At 45.6% G+C, this 12,980-nt stretch overlaps 1 protein-coding gene and 1 long non-coding RNA gene across 4 annotated transcripts in view; one reads left to right on the top strand and one right to left on the bottom strand.

Annotated features, from left to right (window-relative positions):
* TPK1 (thiamin pyrophosphokinase 1) overlaps positions 1-12,980 on the top strand; it is a 385,084-nt gene that overhangs the window by 161,501 nt on the left and 210,603 nt on the right. The gene's annotated exons all lie outside the window — the stretch shown is intronic.
* Positions 1,036-8,619, bottom strand: LOC133625476 (uncharacterized). The gene is made up of 2 exons (XR_009818759.1): positions 8,140-8,619; positions 1,036-2,077 (listed from the first exon to the last, which is right to left on the bottom strand). It is a non-coding gene; the product is annotated as an uncharacterized LOC133625476 (long non-coding RNA).

Consider the following 12,980-nt stretch of genomic DNA (forward strand, 5'->3'; position numbering starts at 1 on the left):
ATGTGGCCTGTTGTTCTGCAGATAAAGTCAGGAAAAAAGCCTTGTGTTGCCCTTTTGAACCTTCTGGATGGCACTCCAGTCCTTGCATCAGATCTGCTTCCTTTTAAATACAGATGAATCTGCTTTGGGAAAGCCACAAGACCGAAAAGGTAGTATGGGCACAAATGTCCTCTGGGGAATCCTGCCTAAAGAGGTAGAAGGTAGATAGAACCTACTGTCTCAGCATGGAAGTGAAATCCTGGGAGTCAAGGGGAGTTCTCATCAGTCTCACCCATTGTGTCTGAGGAGTAAATAATTGATGGCTGCAGAGATCACTTACTCAACTCTGTTAAACTCATTGAACCTTCTAGATACAAAAACCCCAACTGACTCTAAAGTCCAGAGTAGCCTAGTTGAATGCTACGTGCAGTTAACTGTGTGCTTCATTAGTACCCAAGAGTTCAGGAGAGATCTGTGTCTTGGGATGGCTGAGGAGAAATAGAGAAGCAGGAGTTTGTCAAGTTGTCCAAACTAGAATTTGGCCAGAAGCCATCTGTGATTTGTAATGTTTGTTATAAGATCAGGCTGAGAAGGTGAAAGGAACTTTTGGCTTTTAGTATTTGCTCACATGCTGAAGAGGAGTGTGATCTTCAGCAGATGCATGTATGACTTTCCACATGGTGCACTCATCTTGAACATGGCAGTTAGAGTGTGTACACAGGGCAAAGGGAGAATTTGGTGTATAGAAACAGTGCAATCCATCAGACTGGGTGTACTAACAGAGAATCAAGCTGAGCTTATCAGTGAGAATACCGTGAGCAGCGGGAAGAGTGAAGTATCTAAAGTCCCACTCGGGTGGATGTAGGCATCTTATGCTGTGCTGCTTTTGTGGCTCCAAGTGCCAAATCTTCAGAAGATAGTGAAAGAAACACTTCTCTCACCTGAAAAGATAACACTACAAACAAGGAGGTGGTTTCTCTGAAAGCATGTTACTGAAAGGCGAAGCTTTCCTCTACCCAGGCAGACGCGCACCTCAGAGGAAAACGAGGAGCCGACTTGATGCAAACGCACGAGGTGAGGTTTATTTCGGAGCTCCGGGTCGTCTCGTAACTCACGCAGGAGTCAGAGGAGGCGACCCTGGTGCTCAGTAGGAAAGGGTTTTTATAGGGTTTACACGCCACACAACAGATATAGGGTTCGAACAATAGTTACAAGCTCTTGACCCTCGGTCTGGCCTCTCCTGATAACCACAGGCCGCAGCCTTTTTTTTTTTTTTTTTTTTAGGAAATGTCTTTAACTTCTGCTTCTTGGAAATGAAGCGGTCTCAATGAGACTGCACTTTCGCTGAGGCGGTTGTTGTTCTCATAGTGTGCAGGCCGTACTCCATTTTGTTTGTTTGTTTGTTTCGCCTCTTCTCATTCCCCTCTTTTTCTTTTGTACATTTCTAATCTTAGAATTTCTGGAGAGGCCAGGCCAGTGGTCAGGACTAACACTTACTAACATTATATTTCTATTCTATGCTTATAACATTATGGATGTCATTTTGGAGTCTTCTTCCACCCCTTTAGGCACAGTCCTAAAACACACTTATAAGAAATAAAGATTACATTATTTTTATATTTTGGTAGTGGTCCCGCCGGGATTATACCCCACGGAATAGGCTCCCCAGCTGCTTGTGGTAATGGTAAACAAGCAGTGATACTGGTTGCATTTTGGGCCTTCCCGAAATCTCGGATTAGTCCCACCAACAGATTTTCCCTAGGTGTTTCGGTTTGGTTTCCGAAACACACGAAGCTTAAGAGGATTATCAGTCTTTTCCACCACCCAATCATCCTTTTGTATATCTCTAGGTGCCCTTTTACATGCGCTGAATGTACCCACGCAGTAATCCCATCGACTTTTACAGCGGTGGGAGTTGTTAACAATACCACATACGGTCCCTTCCACCGAGGTTCGAGCGTCTCTGATCGGTGTCGTCTAATCAGAACTTTGTCTCCGACCTGGAACGAATGGGGCATCGACACCTCGCCTGGGTCGTAGAGGTTCTTCAACTGTTCCCAAACTTCTTTTCTAACTACTTCCAACGCTTTTAGGCGTGCTGCAAGAGTAAGAGAGGGCACAACAGGTTCATCAGTCCCCACTATTTCTGTCAGAGGAGGGGGACTCCCATACAAGATTTCATAAGGGGTGAGCCCCGTAGGTCCTGGGGTGTTTCGAACCCTAAACAGAGCGAGGGAGAGAAAGACTGTCCAATCCCTCCCGCCGGTCTCCGCTACTAATTTAGTTAAAGTTTCTTTCAAGGTCCTATTCATCCTTTCTACCTGTCCTGAACTTTGAGGGTGATATGCACAATGGAGCTTCCAGTTAATCCCCAATTGTCTGGCTACTCCCTGACTTACCTGGGCGACAAAGGCAGGTCCATTATCTGACCCGATTACCTTGGGAATACCGAACCGGGGAAAAATCTCTTCCAGGATCTTTTTTTGCCACTACTAGTGCTGTTTCGTTCCTTGTAGGGTATGCTTCGACCCATCCAGAGAAGGTATCTACAAACACTAACAAATATTTGTTACCGTACCGGGCAGGCTTTACTTCCGTAAAGTCTACTTCCCAATATGCTCCTGGTCGATCTCCTCTCAGTCTCTTTCCTTGGGTTCCTTTAGTATGTCCTGCATTTATAAAGGCACATGCCTCGCAATTTTGTACGATACGTTCCACAGTTTTCCGTAGGTCCTGGACCTTGTAGCGTGATTTTTTTGCTAGTGTGATAAGTTTTTCAGTTCCCAAATGCGTAAGTCGGTGCATTTTATCGATGTAAGCTTTCCCTTCCTCAGCGGATAGGTTTGTTTCTTCCTTTCCTTCCACTGCCTGTTTGTCGTCAAGTTTTACTGAGAGTATCATGGCCTCTAGTGCGGCCTCTTTGGCAGTTGTGTCTGCCATTCGATTCCCTCTTGCAACCCAGTCATCTCCTTTTTGATGCCCTGGGCAATGTATGATGGCCACCTTTTTGGGGAGGTGTACGGCTTCTAGGAGATTTAAAATTTCCTCTTTGTTCTTAATTTCCTTCCCCGCTGATGTCAAGAGCCCCCTCTGTCTGTATATTGCCCCATGGACGTGAGCAGTTGCGAAGGCATATCTGCTATCGGTAAATATGTTAATCACTTTTCCTTCAGCCAGCCTCAGGGCCTGTATGAGGGCTACTAGTTCGGCTTTCTGGGCAGAGGTCCCCTCTGGCAACGAGCTAGCCCACACGACCCGTTTCCCGTCCACTACGGCTGCGCCAGCCTTACGCTTTCCTTCCAGCAGGTAGCTGCTCCCATCGGTGAACCACGAGGGGGTTCCTTCCATAGGCTGGTCAGTCAGGTCTGCGCGAATGCCCACTTCTTCGGCTAGAACCTCTTGGCATTCATGGAGAGGCTGGTCACTCTCTCTTGCTTCAGGCATCAGTGTGGCTGGGTTCAGGATGGCTGGAGGGGCAAACTTAATACGTTCAGTTAGTAACAGACTCTGATAGTAAGTCATCCTGGCATTTGTTAACCATCGGTCAGGAGGTTGCCGAATAATGCTTTCCAGGGAGTGGGCTGCAATGATTGTAATTGGTTGTCCAAAAGTAAGTTTATCAGAGTCTTTTACCAAGACTGCTGTGGCAGCCACTATTTTAAGGCAGGCAGGCCATCCACTGGCCACGGGGTCTAATTTCTTTGACAAGTATGCCACTGGCCGTTTCCAGGGTCCAAGTCTCTGTGTTAACACACCCCGGGCCACTCCCTTTCGCTCATCCACGAACAGAGTAAATGGTTTGGTGAGGTCAGGTAACGCCAGAGCAGGGGAACTTAACAGCGCCTTCTTTATGTTGGTGAAGGCCTCCTCCTGCTCTTTGCCCCATACGAATTCTCCCTTGTTTTTTGTGAGTGGATATAGTGGTTCAGCCAAGCTAGCAAACCCAAGTATCCACAGACGACAGAACCCCGCCGTTCCCAGGAACTCACGCACCTGTCGAGAGGTTGACGGGGTGGGGATCTGCAAGATGACCTTCTTTCGGGCTTTCGTCAGCCACCTTTTTCCATCCTTTAGAGCATATCCCAGATAGGTTACCTCTTTCCGGCAGATTTGTGCCTTCTTCGCTGAGACACGGTACCCCAACCTTCCAAGTTCAACCAGTAGTCTGCGAGTTCCCACCAGGCAGCTCTCTTTGGTGGACGCCGCGAGTAGGAGGTCATCTACATATTGGAGTAAAGTTACCTGTGGGTTTTGTGCCCGGAAAGTTGCCAGGTCCCTATGGAGGGCTTCATCAAACAAGGTAGGAGAATTCTTAAATCCTTGTGGTAATCTTGTCCACGTGAGTTGACCCACTCTCCCACTTTCAGGATCTCTCCACTCGAAAGCGAAAATTAACTGGCTCACTGGATGCAGTCGCAAGCAGAAAAATGCATCCTTTAGGTCAAGGACTGTATACCAGGTACGATCTGGGGGAAGAGAGCTTAAGAGATTATATGGGTTGGGTACCGTAGGATGTAAGGTAAGGACTCTTTTGTTGACTTCCCGCAAGTCCTGTACTGGCCGATAATCCCCAGTCCCAGGTTTCTTTACCGGCAGGAGTGGTGTGTTCCAGGGAGATTTACAAGGCACAAGAATCCCTTGTTGTACAAGCTTGTCGATGTGAGGTCGTATCCCTGCTACTGCCTCTTTTGACAATGGGTATTGTTTTACGCTTATTGGGGTGGCACTTGATTGTAGCTCGATCACTATGGGAGGGATGTTCACCGCTTCCCCCGTGCCCCCAGTTTCGGCCCATGCCTTCGGATACTGCTTGAGCCATTTTTCAAGGTTATCCAGGTTCTCCTTGGGGTTTTGGTGTAGTCTATATTCCTCCCCCAAGTGCAGGGACAATATGCATGTTTTTGGCTTTCCGCCTGCAAGGGCGATCTCAGGGCCAGCAGAAGTAAAGCTTATCTGAGCCTTCATTTTTGTTAACAGGTCTCGCCCGAGGAGGGGGGTAGGGCACTCGGGTATTAACAAAAAAGAATGGGATACTTGGTTAGTTCCCAAGTCAATAGTTCGATTAGTTGTCCAGGGGTATTCTTTTCGACCTGTTGCTCCAATTACCATGGTCTGTTTGTTAGTTACAGTCCCTAATGAGGTTTTCAGTACGGAATATTCTGCCCCAGTATCAATCAAAAAATTTACTGGGGTCCCCTCCACATTTAACGTTATCCTAGGCTCGGGGAGGGGTTCCGGGCCCTGACCCCATTAATCTTCATCTTCCTCCAGGGTTAGCACTCTCTTTCCCTTTTTCTTGGGGCATTCACGGACCCAATGCCCATGTTCCTTGCAGAAGGCACATTGATCTTTTCCCAGTCTTCTGGGTCCCTTATTCCTGTCACTGTCGCCCAGGTCCCTTCCTCCTCTCGCCTGTCTTTCCCCTTGGCGTTTCCCCTCGGCCATTACTGTAGTAAGTATTCTTGTTAAATTCTTATCCTGTCTCTTTTGTCTCCGTATTTCTTCCTTCTCTCTCTCATTCTTTTCCCTCTCCCACTTTTCTTCCTCAGTTTCCCTTTTATGGAACACTTTTTCAGCCTCTTTAACAATATCTTGCAGGGTGTAATCCTGCAATCCCTCGATATGCTGCAGTTTTTGTTTTATGTCTGGTGCAGCTTGTCCAATGAAGGACATGATAACGGAGGCCCGCTGTCCCCTAGATTCGGGATCAAACGGGGTATAAATACGATAGGCCTCCATGATACGTTCTAGGAACACCGAGGGTGGTTCATTAGGCCCCTGCATAATTTCTCTCACCTTTGCCAGATTGGTAGGTTTCCTGGCTGCCCCTCTTAGTCCTGCTACCAGAGCCCGGCGGTATATGGACAGTCGTTCCCTACCTGCTGCTGTATTATAGTCCCATTGCGGTCGCGCTGCTGGGAACAACGCTTCCACTTCCATTCCTGTTCGAGGGGGTTGGCCTGGTTGGCCTTCCTGTAGGGTTTTCCGTGCCTCCGAGAAGATTCGTTCTCACTCCTCTGTGGTGAAAAGTGTTTGAAGTAACTGCTGGCAGTCGTCCCATGTGGGCTGATGGGAGTACATCAGGGATTTGACTAGTCCTATGAGGGCAGCAGAGTTCTCAGAAAAAGAAGGGTTATTTGCTTTCCAGTTGTACAAATCGGAGGACGAAAAGGGCCAGTACTGTAATGGTTGTAACTCATCTGGCTCTGTGGGGGCTGGCCCCACCGCCCGGAGTGGTAAGGCTACAGTGGAATCTGGTCCCTCAGGTATTATCCCCCGTTTACTCCTGGTACCGGTATAGGGTCCTTCTTCCCAACCCCCCGGGTTATACGGCACAGGTACTCCCTCGTCTGGGGACTGGGGTCCAGTTGGGGGGGCGGTGGGTATAGATGTGGATACAGGTGGAGTCCATTCAGGGGGTCCCTCGACCTCTGGATATACCTTGGTCTTAGGGCTTGGTTCTTTCAATTTTTCATAATCTCCCCCATTATTGGTCACCCCCTCTTCTACTCCTGTGAGAGCCAGAGTCCTGGTTGTCACAGGTACGCCCCGGCTAAAGTATGAGTAGGATGGGGCTAGGACTATTATTTTATCACTTGGAAGAAATGGTCGGACCCAGTCCGGCGGATACATCACCAAGTCTTCCCATACTGTGATATATGGTTCTTGGTCAGGATGGCCTCCTATTGAGGAGAAAATAGACATTCGGACTGCCCGTATGGTATGGATGTCAAAGGTACCTGACCGTGGCCATCCTACTTTAAAAGTTGGCCATTCACTTTCGCAATAATTTTGCCAATCCCCCTTCTTGATAATAAGAGACAGGTTTTGCCCTCGTGCTTTTACTTTTGGCCAATGTGCCAATGTTAATGACAGAGGGGTGGATCGGGACTGCCCCATGGTTATCAGTAATACAAAAAAAAATTATAATAAGACACACACACACAGAAACGGTTTCTCGCTCTCCACGACTTTTACACCACGGAAGAGATCTTATCAAAATTTCAGAAGGGCGGAGACTTCGTCCCCTCATTCACTCCACAAGGACCAGCTAGGTTTCACCTATAGGCAAAGGTTGCCTATTTTCACCCGTGAGGCGTCCCCCAGGGCCGTAGCCTGTGGTGCCGGACACGTCTGTCCCCCACACGTGCTACTCAGAAACCTCTTTAAAGTCTGTCAGACCTTTACTGACCCAGCAGCTTCAGTTTCCCCGTGACCCTTACTTCCAAAACAACATAACACAACCCTGACAATTATGACTCCTATCCTTACACAGGTAGAACATAAAAAATCAATACAATTAATCAGGCACATCTAAAAAATTTTTTTTGCACAAAGGGGTTCCTGTCCCGTACCTATCCCCGTAATGTTGAGTGTGACTCTCAGGTGAAAATCAACAAATATACTTATGGACACAGAGGCGGCACAAAAAGCATTCCCTGAACTTACAAGGGTACCGAGGTATGTTCTCACCCAATCACCCACAAAAGTAACATTCACTTGGTCTCTGATGCTTAAGATATCTATGCAACAGTGAGCTCCCAATCTCACATACTTAAAACATTTTCAGAGGTTAATGGAGAGAGAGAGAGAGAGAGAGAGAGAGAGAGTGAGAGAATGAGAATCTTATCCGTGTATCCCTAAGTGTTTTTCTTACTGAAGTTGGGGATTATGGACTGTTGGGTCACGAGGTTCAGGAAAGAATCCTTAGTCCCAGACCTGGTCAACAGTAGGCTTATTTAAGGAGACCCTGCCGTTGAGTCACGAGGTTCAGTCTGGACCCCCTTGCTTTCTAAGGCACCCTTAAAAGGGGCTTAGGTGCGGCTAGATCCAGACCTAGTCTCAGACTTGGTCAACGGTATGCAGCCTATGACATAGAGGGATGGGCACTAATTTAAATTTCGAGAGACGCAAAAGAAACAGAGATAAAGGAAACAAATAACGTTAAAAACAATATTATCCCAACAAAGCTCTCAGTTACACAAACCACAAACTCTTAGAGACACAAAAGAAACAGAGATAAAGGAAAGAAATAACGTTAAAAACAATATTATCCCAACAAAGCCTGCTCAGTTACACAAACCACAAACTCTTAATCTCAATCTACACAAGCTCACAAGCTCTCATGTGGCGCCACAAACATTCACACAAAAAGCTCACCTCCAAGGGGTCATCGTTTCCTGAGGTGTTCGTCGTTGATCCCGGACGAGCCCCCAAATGAAAGGCGAAGCTTTCCTCTACCCAGGCAGACGCGCACCTCAGAGGAAAACGAGGAGCCGACTTGATGCAAACGCACGAGGTGAGGTTTATTTCGGAGCTCCGGGTCGTCTCGTAACTCACGCAGGAGTCAGAGGAGGCGACCCTGGTGCTCAGTAGGAAAGGGTTTTTATAGGGTTTACACGCCACACAACAGATATAGGGTTCGAACAATAGTTACAAGCTCTTGACCCTCGGTCTGGCCTCTCCTGATAACCACAGGCCGCAGCCTTTTTTTTTTTTTTTTTTTTAGGAAATGTCTTTAACTTCTGCTTCTTGGAAATGAAGCGGTCTCAATGAGACTGCACTTTCGCTGAGGCGGTTGTTGTTCTCATAGTGTGCAGGCCGTACTCCATTTTGTTTGTTTGTTTGTTTCGCCTCTTCTCATTACATGTTAGGAAGGAGGCAATAATGTTCTTGTAACGCTGTCATGAAGTAATTGGAGGATTTATTCAACGTCTGAGAGAGAGATTTGGATAAGTAAATATTGGAGAAGATAGAGCCAGGCTGTTCTCAGTGATGTCCAGTGATAGGACAAGGGGCAATGGATACAATCTGGAACAGAAGAGGTTCCAAAGAAACACAAGTTAAAACTTGTTCCCTGTTGAGGTGAGGGAGCCCTGGCAGGGGCTGCCCAGATGGGCTGCGGAGGCTCCTTCTCTGCAGACATCCCAACCCAGCTGGATGAGTTCCTGTGTGCCCTGCTCTAGGTGGCCCTGCTCTGGCAGGAGGTGTGGACTAGATGGTCTTTTGAGGCCCCTCCCAATCCTTAAGATTCTGTGATTTGAGCCAGTCTGTTCATGATGTGTGATTTGAGCCAGGGGACTGCAGAGCTGGGCACTCGTACTCCTCCCGTTTAACCGTCTTATGAAAATTATTCAATTAATGTATTTCACTTTTGGAGCAGGGAAGGGGGGATTTGCTTCCCCAAGAATACCATCACGTGGGGGGAGCAGAGCACAGTCTTGACTGAAGTGGGATTTGGCTGTGAATTTGCTCTGACAGAGAAGGAACCTGAATGTGGGGCATCAGCCTCCAGAGCAAGCGCCTCGACTATTAATCTGTGCTGATAAAAGGTAGATCCCCTTCCCAGGTTTTAAAAAGCAGATGGCTGACACTGTGAAGTGAGATGTATTAGGTATGCTCTGAGAACAACTACTTCAAATGTGCCCTTCAAATGAGATCAGCGGAGAAAAGTCTGGTTGGTGTTTTGAGATCAAAGGAGATCGGGTTCCGTCAGCTTCTCAAACTTAAGGTGCGTCCCTGTGCAGATAGAAATCAGCCTTTTATGTGCATAGGAGATGTTAATGCAAATAGCTGAAGTGTCAGTGGAGTGCTTGGTGGCAGCAGAGCAAGGGTTTGAGTGCTGAGCACTCAGGCACTTAAGCGTTCACGTGGATCTTACTCTTTGGTCAGAACTCTCATATGTAAATCATTAGATATCTGTTACATTTTGTTAATCCTCCAGAAAATACTCAAAGTATCCATTGGCTGTGAGTGAAATAAGATGGCATTGTACTGTTTGCAGAGCTGAATGTTTGCTGAGGGTATTGTGCTTTTTACCAGTTTTCCCAGAGACTGCTGACATCTGCCTTCACTGCCTGGGATTCCTTGAGTTCACCTCAGTCTTGCAGCGGGCAGGTTGAGCAGATAGCAGCCCAAATTCTCAAGTCAGACAGGGAGTTTAGTTGTGTCCCTGGAACTAGAGACACCCCAGATAACAGTGTCATTAGCATGATGTATTCAGACAGTGTGATGGTATGGTTTTAAAATGCAATGAGGACATTATATTAGACCTGGCTATTAAACAGCTAGGAAGTGAGCAACTGTCCTGGGTTTTCTTTTTCTCTTAACTTACTTGTGTTGTAAGAGTAGTTTTTGAAGCCCTGAAGAGATCTGTTGGTGGTCCTAAAGTTTCTTTTTTATTTTTAAAAAAGGTTAAAACTAGAAGCTGATGTTTTGTAGTACTTTGTGTTTGTTTTCAGCCTGAAGATAAAATGGATATTTCATAGATTTTCTCTGCATCCGCTTTCATTTTAGTTTTCATATAGATTTAGGCTCCAATCCTAATGCTCTGTGCCTAGAGATTTAAAATGGAAAGTCAAATTTACCATAACACAATCACTATTTTTACAGAAGCCTATATGTCTAATTCTTGCCTTGTCAGAACTTCCAATTGGTGTCAAACTTAGAAGGTGTAAAATGGGTTCCATCTCACAAGTTGACTTGACTGTGAATAACAGAGCAAAGCATTTAGTTTGCTGTTGGTTTAGTTGGTTTTTTTTCCCCCAAGATTATAGTTGCAGCAAAATTCAAGCACCTCTAAAGTTGGTCTCAAATATGAAAGGTTGCATCTGATTCTGCAGCCGTGGGGACTAGACTTCTCATTGTCCCTCTTCCTCTCATTTTGCTCCCTATTCATCTCTTCAGCTGCAGCTGGCTATTTTTTCCATGCCACAGGGTGAAGTATATCTGACTAATCCCCTAGACCCTTACTTGTCGTGCTATATCCGAAATCTCTTTCCTTTTGGATTGCTGGGCAATTTGAGTCCAGTCTTGAAAAGTGGAAAAGTATAACTGATTAGGTGGGAGCACCTTGGTGAAGAAAACCTTGCAGCTTGCAGCTAGTTCTGAAATGAAAGTCCTATTTACACAAAGCACAGAATGATGGATGGATGGTCCATCAGCATCTCTGGAGCCAAGCAGCAAGGGTTTGAGGTAAAGCAAGCCAAGGTCTTGCAGTAGCAGATGGTGCATATGTCAGTGTGTCTCTCCAAGAGCCCCATAGGGTTTATGTACCTTTCTGCCTCCCTGGAGTGGTGTTACTCCAGTAGGCTTATTTTTGAACAAGAGTTGGTAATCAGACAGGAGCATCATTTCCATGTGTGTAATAGTAAGAAGTGTGATTGTTATGATTGATATTTAAATAGACAGTTCTTATGATTCAGTTCAGGTCAGTGTTGCCCTGGAGAGTTGAATCCTGCCATGAAGTTTGTTTGTGATGCTGGGCAAGCTATCTAAAACTGAGGATTCTCTGCTGGGAACTGTGTGAGCTTATTCTGCTTGACCAGACTGAGGTGTTTGACACATAAAGAGCAGAAGTCCCAAGCACTCAGAAATGTGAGAGCTTGTATAGGAAGATGTGTCCCATCACATTCTGAGATGGAAAACACAGTCCTGGCAGTCTCCAGAGGAGCATCAGAATTAATTGCCAAGTTTTCACTGCAAGCCCTAGCACCCTTCTAGGAGCTGCAGTGGTCAATAATTCAGGTGGGTTATCCCATGTGTATGGCCATGTTTGTGACTTACTGTGAAAAATCAGTTGTTATGAATTCATCCACTGAAGCTCTTGCAGAGGGCTTTCCAGAGAGTACCACGTTGCAGCTTTTCAGTAAGACTGTTTGCACAAATCCCCTTTTCTTCCTACTCCTCTTGCTGGCATTTGCCTGGAGAATTAAGAGCTGTGAAATACTTAAAAATCAATAGAATTTACATGAAAAAATTAACTCTAAAATGCATTGACAGGGATAACCCTGCCTTTGCACGAGAAGCAGCTGGGTGTGCATGTTTGATTTATTCATTCAATACGTCTGAGAACACGTTTGTAGGATCTGAGATCCTTTTGCATGATTTGTGCTGGTTTATTATTGGAGTTGTCACTCTTATGAGGGAAATGAAACGGTTTGTTTGGAGGCTTGGGATTCTGTGTGCTAAAATGCAGCTACACAATGTTTTATCAGCAGTGGCTATAATTAATACAATAGTCCAAGCTTAACTGTTGCTCTGAATTAAAGCTGACAACTAACTTGTTAGCAAGAGCACAGGCCTAGGGAGTGGATTTTACCAACTGCAGTTCTGCAGGAGTTGTGAAACTTTTAAAATGCAAAGCATTTACATTTGAGAGTGTTGATTTGAGCTGCTTAAGTTTGAGATGATCCTTTTGAGATTCCCTAGTATCACAGCAGAGCACTTGGCAGAAAATGATGTGATTTTGATGCCACTCCAAACTCCTTTATTTTAGTTTAGAAGTCCCGTATTCTCTTTGTCTAAGTGACATCTTGGGTGTGTGCTGAGCATCTCTTTGCTTTTCCATTTGCCATTTCCATTTGGTTAGAGGAAGCTCTGATCTAGTGGTTTGGATGGTTTTTTTCAAATGGCCTGTTAGGACTGCACTAAAAATGCTGATGGATGTCAAAAAAGAGGCTAATTGTGGTGCTAGAACTAATACAGTATGAAAAAGGCTTTACCAAGAGGTTTTTTGAGGTTGTAGTGAGCAGTTAGAATACTTTCCTTTCTGTGTATTCAATGCTACAATAATTTTCTGCCATTGGAGTCAGCAAAAGACACCACTTCAAGGTCCTTTCTGTTTCACTGATGTAAAGCCAGAATACTTCAGGTGCATTCAGTGGCGTTTTTCTATGTGAGCCTTGACTTAAGGAAGACTGTGGGCTACTTTATTAAAGTGATGTTCTTTAAATAGCAATGGTCCTAATTTAAGGAACAGTGTTAAACAACGTTAAAACCTTTTCCCTTAAGTGTTTGTTAAAATTATCCACTCCAGTTCATCACAATGAGGTACTTTATTTTGGTGTCATAATTCATACCTTTATAAGCCCACTTGTTAATCATCCCGTGGTGGTGATGTCTGCTTCCCAATACAGCTTTTGTTTGACTTAGTAATGCTGAGTACTACACAGGAGCCAAGTTTGTTGATCTACACAGTGTGTTAAGAACATTTTTGAAGT

Source organism: Colius striatus, chromosome 5 (genome assembly GCF_028858725.1).
Source record: "Colius striatus isolate bColStr4 chromosome 5, bColStr4.1.hap1, whole genome shotgun sequence".
Lineage (NCBI taxonomy): Eukaryota > Metazoa > Chordata > Aves > Coliiformes > Coliidae > Colius > Colius striatus.